Genomic DNA, 14,564 nt, shown 5'->3' on the forward strand with positions numbered 1-14,564 from the left:
TCTTCTGGAGTGGCTGGGATAGGGCAGAGGTAAACACACAGGGCAGGGATAATGCCTCCAAGGGCACAGGTCGCTCCAGCGGGCAAATTCTTACTCCCTGCGTGAGTTCAGGTCTTCTTTCTTTTTCTTTTCTTCTTTTCTTTTGGGGGTCGGGTGAGGGGGGTGGAAACAGGGCATCTCACAGAGATCCACCTGCCTCTGCCTCCAGGAGTGTTGGAATTAAAGAAGTCTGCCAGTATGTCCAGTTTGAGTTTAATTCTTACAAGCTAGTTGGTAAGAGGAAACAAGCTGGGACTCTTGCGGGAGAGCGAGCCCGGATGGGGGCGTGGCGGGCAGGCGGAGACTCCAGGGTCCTCAGGCTTCGGTCTTGGCTCTGCCCCACTGTGGGAGCAGCTTCTGACGTCACGGGAGGTGGGCCAGACAAGGGGGTGTAGTCAAATAGGGGCGGGCCCGTCGGGGGCGGGCCCTGAGGTGGAGGGGCGGGGCGCCGGTGCGTCCTGGAGCGCAGGCCGCCGCAGCCCCGGAGTAGCCGGCAGCTGCTGACGCGCCGCGGGGTCCGCGTCCAGCCTTGCTCGTCCCCTTGGTGCCTTTCCTTAGCCGCGGGTGTCCACGCCGGGCCCCGCACGGCTGGCCGAGTTGCCAGCCAGACGCCTGACCCAGACGGACCCTGCGCCAAGGAGCCGCGCGGCCCGGCGCACACGGAAGTGGTGAGTGTCACGGTGGGGAGGTGGAGACCGCCGTGGCCAGCTCGGGGACCGTGAGAGGGACGCGGAGCGGGGCGGCCAGGGCGGCCGGGGCGGGGATTTCCAGGCGGCGGGGCTGCCGGGAGGTGAGGGGAGGGCCGCTGTGCTAGCCCGCGCCACCGACATCCTGTTTATGGCCCCGCGGCCTGCGCGCCGACGGCCTCTGGCGCCGCAACAGCTCGACCGCAGGACTCGCCGAGGGTTGTGGCCTGCGTCTACCCCTGGTCAGCTCTTGCGGGAGGACTTTCTGGGGTTTGGGACTGCGTGGGGCGCGCCCGGGAACTCCGAACCGCAGCTTGCCGGGACGTAGCGTGATGGAGGGCCATGGGTGAAGGGATTGGGGAGAGGCGACTGTAGGTCCTACCCGAAGGGACCCGATTCATCGAAACTGGGACTAGTGCCTGTGGCTCCCCAACTCCTAGCTCCGCTTCTGCGCGACCGCCCCGGTCACCTCAGAAACAGTAGGCACCCCTCTGGAGACAGTCCCGGGCTCTTGGGATGCGTGTTTACGAAGGGAGTTCTTTAAGGGGACTAGATCAGAGAGGTGTGGTTATCTTCAGGTGCTTGTGTGCCCCCTTCGGAGATGTATTCTCTGTGGTTTCTGGGGGACAAGGACCGTGCCCTAATTGATAGTCTTAATTCATGGCTATGAACTGTCTTCTGTCTCTGCTTGGATACATCAGTATCCATGCTATTAAAATTCCTCCCCAGTCACAGAGCTCAGTCCCAGGTATTTACAGTAGTATAAAATTACCATTCTTCTTTCAGGGAAGAAGGCATAAAACTTGGATTGTTAAATAAGTAGAATGCTGAGACAATTAGATACAATTATCTAGTCTTTGGGTGTTGCCCTCCCCGTTTAAAAGAAAATATTTGAGTAATGTGTGGTGTAAAAAACTTTTTTTTTTTAAAAAAATGAACATTTTGCATTGATTAAATTTTTGTTCTTCCCTTTCCAAAAATCCCCACATTTTGTGTCGCCTATTGCTTTTGATTGTGGGGACTCTGATGTTTTTCAAGTACTGGAATTTGAGGCTCTGTGAAGCAACTATGTATGATCAGGTTCAAAATGTCAGTCAGTAGTGCTCAAGTTGAGAGATCATGTGGGGCTACCAGGTAAAAAATTAGTTTTAGAGCCCTGTGTGAAAGGTCATTTCATTCCTGGCTTCAGTTTTCCAACATCCAGGGGACATTTTTTTTTTTTTTTTTTTTTAAATGAAGGATCAGTTTGTTCTTTTGTGCTTCGTGGTGAAGGTTAATGGAGACTGCCAGCCAGCATTACACACAGTTCTGGTATAACATGCTTTATAAAATGGAATAAATGCCTCTTCTATATGGATCTAGATCATGTAGAAAGAAACAGATAGGTCATACTAGAGGGAGTATGAACATAACAAATAGTAATAATAACTTAATTCTATGTATCATATTAACTAGTCACTTGGACTGTATTTCAGTTTGTCTACACTGCTGTACTTTTTTTGGGTGTGGGTGTTGCTCAGATTTCTCTGTTATTCTTTACGTTGAATACAGCTAGTTCTGTTTCAGTCTCATTTCATAATTTACTGACTTTGGGAAACGATGTTAGAAAGCGAATTAGATATTGGTACAATAGCTAATATATTTCCTAACATATAACCATACTCCATTTTGTTGTAATTTAGGCAGGTGTTAGTATCAGTTTGTTGTACCCGGAAGATCATTATCTTTCTGGCCACTTGGTATCCACCATTTACAGATTTAAGGTGCTAGGAGGAGTTAGGCTGTAAAAATACTTTAATTCAGGCACCTGCTATAAAAAGCTGGTGAAAAATAGGGAGTTTTGAGGATAGGGTTGCTTTTATGGGAATGTGCTTGCCTTAAATTACACAAGGGAACTTAACCTCAAGGCTTTTCAAGAGAACTGTGGGGTCTGCCAGTTTAAAGAGGTTTGATATTATGAACAGTAGTGATTCCAAAGAAGACCAACCGATCTCAGCAGCACATTACCAGTTACAGATTTTAATGCTGTCCAAAAGACATCATTCTGTTTCTTCTGAATAACTTGAAGTAACACATATATTTGGAGAGAAATACAAATGAAGCAACTACTTAGAATATATGTAGATTTTAAACTTGTTCTTATACAGAGAACACTATAAATAATTGTATTAATCAAACACAATTTACAGCTTAGCAAAGGCCAGGCAGGATCTCTGTTTTCTGTGCTTGCTTTTTCCTCACTGAGGACACATATTCTGTATATTCTTAGTATAATTTAGTGAGATGGTGATATGCTGCTAGATTTATTGTCTGAGATGTACATATTCGTACAAAGAATTAAAAAAAAAATAATTTTCACAAGGCTTGGAGAAGTGGTTCAGTAGTTAATAGCACTGGCAACTCTTCTAAAGGACCTGGATTCAATTCCTAACACCCACATGGTGGTCACACCTGTCTGTAACTCCATTTCCTCACACAGACATTCAAGCAGGCAAAACATCAGTGCACACAAAATACAAATAAATCATTTAAAAAACAATTACATAGGAAATTTCAGGCGGACAGGGAATGGGTTATTTAAGCAGAATCTAGCTGAGCAAGCAACTTCTGATGTTCTCTAATGTACTGCGGCTTAATGGCACATGGAGCCTTGCCATAGAAGAGAGGCGCTTGAGGCAATCTTGATGAATCTTTCAGGCTAGTGGTTAATAGCTTGGTAAAATTTCATACTGGGGGGGGGGGCATTGATATTTTCTGAGGAGCTTTGGAAGGTACACCTTGTTGGGGAAGGTGGTATCTGGTGGGTAGAGGCTAGCTGTACTACTAAACAGTAATCCACAGGACAGCTCTTCCTGTAACCAAGTATGACCTGGCTCAAATGCCAATAGTGCTCAAGTGGAGAGATCATGCTTAGGGGTACCAAGTGAGAAAAGAGGTATCAGGGCTCACGTTGTGGCAAGTTATTTCACTCCTGGCACCGCCTTTCCTGTTCTAGAAAGAAACAAAAGCACCTAGGTTAGTTATTCTGCAGTCTTTGTGGAGAAGCCAGGCAAGTAATGCAAGCGTAATGAGTGAAAACCCAAGGACATAAAAACTAGAGCTGCAGTGAAGAAACTTCATGAATGAATTGTTAGACACAGTGGAAGCCAGGGAAGAAGAGGCTAAGTTCACCTGCTGAGCAGCAGGGAAGGTTAATGTTATTGAGTGTGTGTGTGTGTGTGTGGTGTGGGGAGTAAGGGATTTATTTAGTATGCTTAGTTCTATGGGTAGAATTTTTTTTGTAGTTCCCCCCTTTATTTTAAACACAAAGCTTATTTTCACACGACAAGGAAGAAACTCACTGTAGAAAAATTGGAAAATGTAAGAAAGTAGTAAGTAGAGGAGAAAACAAAACCCTCTATGCTCTATATTTATTGCCTTTCCCATTTAAAGGCAGTTAATCTTAACGTGTTTCCTTTAAGCATGGTTAAAATTGGAAGAAGGCTTACCACAGAAGGGAGCAGAGCTGTTGGTACCCGAGTGGCTGAGGGCAGTGCCGCTTGATTCTGTTTATGCCCCTTTTATAAGAATTCGGACCATGCTAGGTGTGTGGTACATATCTGTCGTCCAAGTACTTGGGAGGGTAGAGTAGGGGGAGCACTGGGATTCAGGAGTTTGGCATCAGCTTCTGGGAGAAGTAGTGAGAGATTTTTTTTTTTCCTATGTAATGCAAGGTACAAGGGTATTGACATTGGTGCTAATGTATTTTGTGCCAAGTGCCAAGCTTTGTCTTTAGCCTTGTTTGTTACTTTAGCCTAGATTGTTACTTCCTCTGCTTTACTCTTCTTGTCCTCAGAGAGGTATGCCACTGTAGCTTCCGGTCTCAAAAACTTTCTGGTAACATGCTTTGAAACAGCTGCCTTGTTGAAATGCTTGGGGCTTCAGGGGTAGGAGAAGAATTCCTGTGAATGCTCTTGCTCTTGTACTCTCACACTTTTAGCCATTAGAGGCAGTCGGAAAGGATAAAACCTTAAGTTCCCTTTTGTGATGCTTCTTCTTTGTTTTATGATGTGTGGTTCTTCACAGCTGGTCAGAGCACATCATTCTTTAGTGCTCGGAGTAGATCCCTTCATCCCAAGCCAAGATATGCATTAGTAACAAAAGGAAGAAACATTAATTGTTGTTTTGAGACTGGGTCTTCTTCTAGCCCAGGGTGGTCTGGAACTCACCATGTGGCCTCTTGCTTTAAGCCTCCCAAGTGTTGGGATTAGAGATAGGAGCTAACAGGAAAATTCTTTTAAGTGTACTCTGGTCAGAAGAAAACTGACACTTGTTGAGATATTTTAAATCTACATAATTGATTTATTTAACATGCACACACATGACATTTTGTTTATTCATTTATTAATCAGTAAGTATTTATTGACCTCTTACTAATAATAGGCACAGAGAGTGAATAAATGCAGTAAAATTCACAGGAATTCCTGCCCCCATAAAGTGTGCAGATGGGTAGAAAAACTTTGAGTGTGTTCCCAGGTTTGGTGGTGTGGTTATGCATGTAGAATAAGTAAATCTCATGTTGTTGCAGAATGTTCCTACAAATTTTCAGAGTACTCCTTTGTAATCTGAAGATTAGGGGATAGCTTTAGTTTTTTTTTTTTTTTTTTTTTTTAATACATTACAAATCAATTCATTCTTTTTTTATACACAGACATCTTTTGGTGCCTGCTAAGTGCTTGGCAGATGATTAAGCACAGCTCATATGGAGATAAACTTGCTATACATAGCTTTTTACAGTTCTAAAGGTGCGGCAGCAGAGGTGAAAAGGCAGACTATTGGGGCCTCTCAGGAGAGCTAGACCTGCTCAGAGCCTTTTCCAAATCCTTTTTAAAAAGAGATGGTGTGGACTTGATAGGTGACTGAGTGGGTTGAGTGTTTGCAGTTCAAGCACGAGGACCTGCGTCTGATCCCCAGTGCTCATACAAGACTGGATGCAATGGTATATGCTTGTAATCCCAGTGCTGGAGAGGAGCTTGCTGACCAGCTAAGGTAACCAAATAGATGAGCTCCAGGTCTGAGTAAGAAGTCCTGCCTGTCTGTCTGTCTGTCTGTCTGTCTGTCTTTCTTCTTCTTTCTTCTTGAGATAGGGTCTCTATGTAGCCCTGGGTGCCCTTGAACTCACAGAGATCTGTCTCCTGGGGTTAAGTGCTGGGATTAAAGGTATATTCCACCACTCTTGACTCAGAATTCTTTTTGAATAGAATTTATTTTGAGACACTACCGTAAAATACAAGGTGGGTGGCTCCTAAGGAATACCTGAGATTGACTTTATGATACACATGGATACATACCCCTACTTATATGAAAATATGTGTACTTCCCACACAGAAAGATGGGAGTGGGCTCTTGCTCCTGGGCTCAAGGAATACTCTTGTCTTAGCCTCCAAATAGCTGGTCTACAGGGCACACACCACTGCACCTGGCATCCGGTGGTTTTGAAGAGGCTTTGTTTGAGTTCCCTTGTTCTGAAGGTAGGATGGGATGCTGAGAAGACATACAGAATGATCAAAGGCATGAAGCAGAGGTGGGCATGTGCAAAACATAAGAGGGAGACTTGTTTGTATGTGCTGATTAGAGCCTTGACTCCTCAGGAGAGAGCAAGAGGAGCTGAGGCAGTTTGGAGAGAGCTTGAAGCGGAGTCTTGAGTCTGTGAACAGGAAGAGGTCAGGGACTGTGGCCTCTGGCCAGTGAATGAGCAGGGAAGATGAGAGCATTTGAGGTTTCTGGGTGAAATGAGCAGATGGAAGAGCTGTGAGGCACTTTGAATTCTGTACAGGGTCAGCTTCTACCTTGGGTCACGCCACCCTTTCCTTCACCCAGCACCCAGAATGCTTTATTTAGCCATCGTGTATCAGTTCTTGACTCTGCCAGGAAACAGGAAATGCCTAGAGTCAAACTAGGTGGCAAGAAGTCCATATAAGCTTTCCCTAAAGTGCAGCAAAACCCATCTGAAGTTGTGTTTAAAGTTATCAAGTTCTCTGATGATGATGTAACTGGTTTTTAAGTCAATCAACAATTAAATACATGATTACCTGAGAGATGGAGTTAGGGAATATGTGCAAGGAGGCACATCCTTGGAGGCCCAGGGCTAATTTTTCATCTTGGTGATTGGGAAGTGCAGGATAAAGCAAAGTGAGACCACAACCAGAGTAAACAGTCTGGGACACTGGAGGAGACCTAGGGTGAACAGCGTAGGTCGCAATTTGAAGTTGTCACTATGACCCTACTGTGTGGCAGCTGGTGCTAGTAAAAGAAGGCATCCCGAAGAACGTGTGTTGTGTAACATGAGTGAAGTGAAGGAAGTTCAGGGCTGCAGCTGAAGAGTTGTTTAGGGGCCGGCTGCTGTGTAAGTAGGGGGGAGAAGCTGCTCGCTGTTTTCTCCAGGACAGATTCAAAGAAGTGTTTCCTTAGAATGGAAATCCAGTGAGGGATCCCTTCTCTACTGAGGGAATGGGTTGAGAACAACTGTTATGGAAGACCCTCTTGCCTAGAACCCAAGCTGAAGGAGACTGACGGGCAGTGTATTAAACTCCAGTAGAAAAATAGATCTGTTGATTGCATTTTAGCCTTGCTCTTCTTCCTTTCTTTGTTTCTGTAAAGCTTTATTTTTTATTGATGTGGGTGTGCATATCTGTGTGAACCCATGACACTGAACAGGTGTCCAAAGGACTAAAGAGGATTCCCTGGAACTGGAGTTACAGGGAGTTTGAACTACCTGCTGTGGGTGCTGGCAGCTGAACTCTGGTCTGCTGGAAGTGCTGTCAACTAGTGAGCCATCTCTGTAACCCAACAAGTTATCACTGTTGCTTATCTATACAGTGGGGTAGAGACAGTTTCAACCTCTACGACTGTTTGAGGATTGAGGAACTACTAAACATTTTTGAATGGTGTTTTAGGTAAAGACTTGAGGTAAAACTCTTCTGATTGTTTTATTTAACTTTTTAAAATGATTGGAATATATGCTTTGGATCAATTTTTAAAAAGCTCAAGCTATACTCATAATGTTTAAAGATGATGTGACATGTCCCCAGAAGATGCTAAACAAAGAGTATCTGACATACTATATTTTTTAAAGATTTCTGTAAACAGTGGATAAAACATAATAATAATAAAAAAAAGTGTTGGTGCTTAACCAAGGTAGTTTCCCTTGATGCAGAATGTTAAATGGAGACAGCATGCAAGATAAATTGTTTTACTTTTTAAATGAAAAATTAGAAAGGTGCTTTTATGTAACTTCTGTAGGAGCTGTCTAAGATATAATTTGGGAGGACTGTACCGGGCGTCTTGAAAGACCAACGTAAAGGTGCTGTTTAGCTTTTGTTGAGTTCATGTGTGTAGCCATTGGTGGGCTGCTGGCCAAGAGACACAGCAGACCTGTTTATAAAGTGATGTCAAAATTAAACATTTTATAAAAGAGTAATACTCCAGGGAGCTTTGCTGCCTAAAGAATGACAGGGATTTAAAGGAACTTTAATTTGTTGTTTCCCTTTTTACAGGGTCTGCTCCATGTTATCTATCATACTTTATTAAAGGAAGAGCTACCAAAACAGAAAGTTATACAGTCTTGTCTCCTAAAATGTGTGTGTGCACATATAGATACATGTATATTTCAAGTGTATTTCATTCTTAGTGATATTCTTGTTGGACAAGTTTATTGAATTTAAGTATTCATAAAAATGATAAGCTGGGCATAGTAGTGTACACCTGTAACCATAGCCCTTGGCAGATGGAGGCAGGAAAGAAGAGGTCAAGGTCATTCTCAGCTACAGAGAGTTTGAGCAGGCCCAGACTGCCTGAGACTGTCTCAAAACAGCAAGCAACCAAACAAAAACAACCTCCCTCCCTCTCCTTGGTGAGGGAAAGAAAAGGATAAAAGAACATGTGGTTGGAACAGCAGTCTTGATACCGTTTTTTAAAGAAGATTTATTTATTACTATCTATGTTATATGTGTTTTGCTTAATGAATTTATGTGCATTGTATGCGTGCAGGAGCCTGCAAAAGTCAGATCCTGTTGTGTGCTGTTGTGAGTCATCCTGTTAGCACTAAGAATCGAACCCAGGTCCTCTGAGGAGCAGCCAGTGCTTTTAGTTGCTGATCCAGCTCTCCAGCCCTATTCTTATCCATGCGCATTGACAGCAAAGTACATGTAGCTGAGTCCTTTCTTGTCTTCTCATTTAAGATTGAGAAACAAAACCCTAAGTCTGGAGGGCAGTGGGCAAAAGAGTGGCCACCTGAACCTGTGGAAAGACTGCCTGGAGAGATTTAAAGAGTAAACTTAGATGTAGCGTTTTCAGGTATGTTGGATAACCAGAGGCTGATCTGACTACACAAAGTAGAAATAAGACTAATTTGTAATGAACGCAACTATCATTTGTTCTTAATAACATTGTAAAGGGCTTAAGGCTATTAGAACTGACAGTTCACCAATTAACTATGATTATATCTGTGGGCTTGTTTCTTAATATAATTTTCTCTGACCATGGAGGGATTATAATTTATAGCATTTTTTTAAATTAGTAGAATTTAAAATAATCTTTTGTGTTGGTAGGTTGCTGGCAGAGAGGCACAGGCAGACCTGTTTGTCAAATGATGTCTTTAGAGTTTGTGCTGGTGGTATGTCTGACACACACACACACCACACACACACACACAGAGAGAGAGAGAGAGAGAGAGAGAGAGAGAGAGAGAGAGAACATGCAAGAGAGTGAGCCTACTAAATGTGTATCTTTCCTGTGGAAAGCTGATTTTCGGCCCCACCCAGGAAGACTGGCAGATGCAATTTGCATTATAAAGATAATTTTTTTTGCCACACTTAGAATATTTTTTAGGACTTTTGGGATTAATTTGTATAACTTAGGCTAAAGAAAGTAGCATTTGCATTGCCTAAATTTGTATATTGCTTGATTTTGTCCAGCTGGAGCCACTCTAAAATTCTGACTGTCTTGCTGACCACTGTGCTTGTGTTACATCATTGGGAAACTCAACTGCTGTCTGATGGCACTTCTACATACACAGCTTGTCTACTGCTTGTTTACAGAGACCTATTCAGGGTGCTTAGACCTAGAAGGGAGGGGTCAAAAGTTCAACTGGCCTGAACATAGGATGGTTAAGTCCTCTTGATGTGGCTTTAGGAAGTAGGCCATTTCGGATGCACTAGCTGGCCACTATAGAAATGCTCTTAGGTTTTTATATAGATAGATCATGATATGTGAAAACAAAGTTGTCCTGACTTAATCTTTTAGGTTTCAGCAATTAAGCAGTTACACAAGTATTTGTGATGTTTGTTTATGCTAAGTGTCAGAAGAGATGTATAGTTGGCTCTAAGACAGAGATGGAGCTGGAAGAAGGAAGTGGGATCTGGGTAGTGAGTTTCTTGTACACTAAGATCTGAAAGTTTTCTGTGAAGATGGTTAAGTGTGTAAAGGGACTTGTTGCCTGAGAACCTGAGTTTGATACCCAGAATCTACATGGTAGTAGGAGAGAACCGACTCCTGTAAGGTATCCACTGACTTCCATATGTATTGTGTTGTATGTGTGCGCGTGTGAGTGTGCGTGTGCGTGCGTGCGTGCGTGCGTGCGTGCGTGTGTGTGTGTGTGTGTGTGTTTAAAACAAGAAAACCAAAGTTGAAACTGAGTGGAGAAGACATCAGATGTCAGCTTCTGGCCACCATGCACACTGATGGACATGTACACACACATGCAGGCGCACATAAAGACTTCTGCTAGAAGAAACAGCATATGTCAAGCCCCCGAGGTCGGACGGATATCCTATACTATATACAGAGAGGAAAAAGAAGCTCCGTTGTCAGCTAGGGAGCGCCTGATCAGTCAGGGCATTCTGGTCCGTATTACTTTGGATTTTCTAGAATGGTAACAAAGGAAGTTGAAGATTCTAAACTCGGACTTGAAAAAAGAAAAAGAATTTAGGATCCCCCTTTACTATTGCTCCGGGGGGCGGGGCCTCCTTTCTCCACTTCCTCAGTCTGCTGCCAAATGTCTTGAAATCTTTCATTTCCTTCCACCCACTCATGGTTTAACCCTTTGCAAACAGATTGCTATCTTCGTACTCCAGATTGCTCCCTTGAGATCACCAACCACCTCTCTGCCACCATGTATCGACACCTTTTTTTCTGCCCTTCTTATGTAAAAGCTCCTTGTTGACAGCTGCCCACAGCCTCCTGTCTTCTGGTATCTGTGGCACAGTGAGTCCTCTTCTCTTGTGTCTGTGCTCTTTTAGGGTAGACATGTTTCCCTCTTCTGAATGCTTCCTCTCCCCAGTGAGGTTCTCCTCAAGGCTCATGTGTTTTGTAAACCATGTAGATGTTCCGTTTTTGCCAGTTATTTTTCTTTCTTTTCCTCTCTGCTCTTCACTTTCCCCAACACTGGTTGAACAATTTCTCCAATGACTCTGTTCAAGTCATTGGAGACAAGAGGTGTAAGCGCTTGTGTGAAGGGCTGGGGGTTGGGAGAGGCGGAGGTTAAGTCCCTGCCGTGAAGGAGCAAACATACTTAGCCGTTAGTCTTGTCAATAGTTTCAGTGTGGCTTCATGTTGGAAAGCAGAGTAGAGCATATTAGTGAGGAAATACAGAATGTGTAGGAGTGGGAAATGGGCCACATCTCAGAGGAAGTGGTGACCTTTGGTCTAGGACCTAGAAGGTGAGTATGAGAGGTCTGGCCTTGCAGAGATCTGGAGGAAGCTAAACTGAAGGGGAGTGGGGAGGTGCAGAAGCAGCACCTGACTCCCATTCACGATAATCGTTCTGCACCATGCTAGATCTCCTGGCCTGGTGACTTGTTGACACCTCACATTTAAGTTCACCAAAACTGATGCCAGCTCTTTCTGACCCATTGTCATACTAGTAGACTATTTCTCTGCTTTTCTTAATAATGTCTTCCTCAGCTCTAGAGGCCACACAGTATGAGCTATGACTGCTGGTTTCTGTCTTTGTGGCATTCCAGCAGACAGTAGGGCAGCATATAAACCAGCCTGTGTGAAGGTCCAGTGTTTCACATTGTATGTGGACACTGAAATCTGTATTTCTATTTGTTTTAAACATGTAAAGGCCTGTCAGTTTTTGAGTTACCTCCCTTGAGGTTCTGCATATCCTTCTAGCTTATGCTGTACTGGCCTTTGAGATGACAGAATTACTCCTGGTTTTCTGGCTGTGGCTCATTTTTCAGTTTTGACAGAGCAGAGAGATCTAGTATGTTGTATGTTAACTTGGTCTTTTGTGTGTTGGCTTGGAAACTTCACCAGGAAAATACAGGAATGCATGCTGGGACAAAATGTTTTCCAACTTTCTGACAACCACTGAGGGATGTTTATTAAAAGCAATGGTGTCTTTTAAGCTAAAGACTGCAAGAATGTATGTGTGTGTTTGTGTGTGTGTGTGTGTGTGTGTGTGAGGCAGGCTGGAAGTTAATGTTTAGGTGTCTTCAAGGGCCATTAGCTTTTTTTTTTTTTTAATTAATTAATTTTTTTTATTAGAAACATGGTCTCACTGGCAGGCTAGGCTGACAGGCCTCACCTCCCAGACATTACACACATGTAGCTCCATGCTCCCTAAGGATGAGCTTAGGTTCTCTTTCTTGTACAACAAATATTTTACCACCTGAACTATCTCACCAGCTCTGGTATCTTTCAACTGGAGAAATAGCAAAAACCAGAAACCAATGGAATAGGAGTCAGGCAACACCAAAGGAGAGCTATTCCTGCAGAATTGTCACTCAGATGGAAATAAGGCTTCTGCTGGGTGAAAAAGAGACATTTAAAGAGCCTCTGCCAGACATTCACGAGAGGCAGGGAAGGCTGTTGAACTACTTCCTTTTTGGCTACTTTCCTCAGGTTAGAGCTAGAGCTCTGATGGTTTTAGAAGATCATGAAGACAGCCAACCCAAGCACATTTAGTTCTGAGTTCATAGGAACTGTTTAATAAGTACATTTAAAGTTACTAGCACACATGATGTAAGAATAGGAAGGCATCAAAGTGCCGCAGGAAATGGTTCATTTTCTGTTTTGACAGTAGAGAGGAAAAAGGGTGGCAAGGAAGTGACTGGCCAGGACTTACATGGGTCAGGGCTTTAGTAGGTTGTTGCTGTTATTTGACCCAAGTTGGCCTTGAACTTGTGATTCTACTGCCTTAGCATCCCAAGTGCTGGGATTATAGCTGTGTGTTACATCATGCTTCATTTGTCGTTGATTGATACTTGCGGTTCATAACATTTTAATTTATTAAATTATTATTATTTTTAAAATTATTTTTAAAATTTATTAAATTTGTTTATCGAAGTAGTTCCAAAAAGGATGAGACTTAAAGAAATTTTAATTATGTGTATATATGTATTTGGGCTATGCACTGAGAAGAGGATGTTGGACCCTTGGAGTTGGAGTTACAGATGGCTGTTGTGAGCGCTGTGTCTTCTAGAAAAGCAGCAAGCACTCTTAACTGCTGAGTCATTTCTTTAGCACTGAAGCTGAGATAGTTTATGGGCAGAAGACTTGAGGTGATTTAAGAGATGTTAGGATTCTTTAGGCCTTGTCTGTTAGTTTGGATATTAATAACAATGGGGTCCTATAAAAGAGGAGTGGTGGAAGTTTTGGTTTTGGGGAGCTGTCTTGGGTGCACAGTCTGAAGAACTGGTGGTGTTGAGCCCAAACGAATCCCAGGTTACATCTAGGAATGATTAGATTTTTTTTCATTTTTAGCTGATTTAAACATTCTAATAATGACTAAATCTTTAATAAAAAATGTTCCCTTAAATGTTGACATTTACTTGCATATTGATGATATTGTTAGAATAAATGAAAAAAGTTTATATAAGTACTATTACAATAAAAATTCTATCTCAAGTTTTGTCACTAATGAATATAAGTATGTATTATGTAATTTTTGTTGCAGGCTATACATACTCTTTCTAAAAAACATTTTAAAAGTTCTATTGCAATATAGTCTTCATAAAAGTCATTTTAAGTATCTGTTTATTTGGGGTAGATATTTTGCTGGATACAGTTACCTATTATATAATATTTAAGCTGTTTAAGCTTCTTTGTACTATGTGTTTATGTGAAATGGCAGTCTCAGCACTGATGATTGAAAAATTCAAAATATTGATCAACTTTGAAAAACATTGAAGATACTGTGTCCTACGGTATCAGATGTTCAGCCAGGACTTAATTATTGATAAAAAATAACCAAGCAAAAAATTGCTTTGATCTTTAGTAAATGATAAATGTGTATTAAGGAGTTATTTTTAAATTTTCTTTCTGGGCGTGCTGGCCTTTAATTCCAGCACTTGGGAGGTAGAAACACGCAGATCTTTGTGAATTTAAGGCCACCCTGGTCTACATAGTGTCTTCCAGGATAGCCAGGACTACATAGTGAGACCTGTCTCAAAAGGAAAAAAAATTCTTTATGTTTTATTATTAGTCAGTGTTTGATTTATGTATCTGATTTATATCCCTATATGTACCAGATTATGTAAATTTCTGTGTGAGAGGAGTCATACATGGAAGAACTTTTAAGAAGCCTTGTTCAGTGGGCTAGAGGGAAGACTCAGTGCTTAAGAAAACTGGTTATTCTTGCAGAGGACCCAGGTTCAGTTCCCAGAATCTACATGGAAACTCATAACTGTGTATAGCTTCAGTTCTAAGGGATCTGGCCCTTCTTCTGACCTCTGTGGGCACCATGCACACAGGTAGTATACATACATATGTTCAGGCAAACACTCAGAAAAATAAAGTCTTTAAAAAAGTCCTTTTGTTGTGGGTCTTTCCTAGTATATACAAGCAACAGTTACC

General features: G+C 42.5%; 1 protein-coding gene across 2 annotated transcripts in view; it reads left to right on the forward strand.

Annotated features, from left to right (window-relative positions):
- Window positions 1-473: 473 nt before the first annotated feature.
- The window catches only part of Jak1 (Janus kinase 1), a 111,394-nt gene continuing 97,303 nt past the window's right edge, over window positions 474-14,564 (forward strand). The window contains exon 1 of one of the 2 annotated variants that reach the window (XM_034503254.2): window positions 474-707. The gene's annotated coding sequence lies outside the window, so the exon portion shown is untranslated. Of the gene's footprint in view, window positions 708-820; window positions 968-14,564 lie in introns of those variants that run through there. The other variant, XM_076934612.1, reaches the window with a different exon arrangement.

The sequence above is a fragment of the Arvicanthis niloticus genome, chromosome 5, assembly GCF_011762505.2.
Source record: "Arvicanthis niloticus isolate mArvNil1 chromosome 5, mArvNil1.pat.X, whole genome shotgun sequence".
Taxonomy (NCBI): Eukaryota; Metazoa; Chordata; class Mammalia; order Rodentia; family Muridae; genus Arvicanthis; species Arvicanthis niloticus.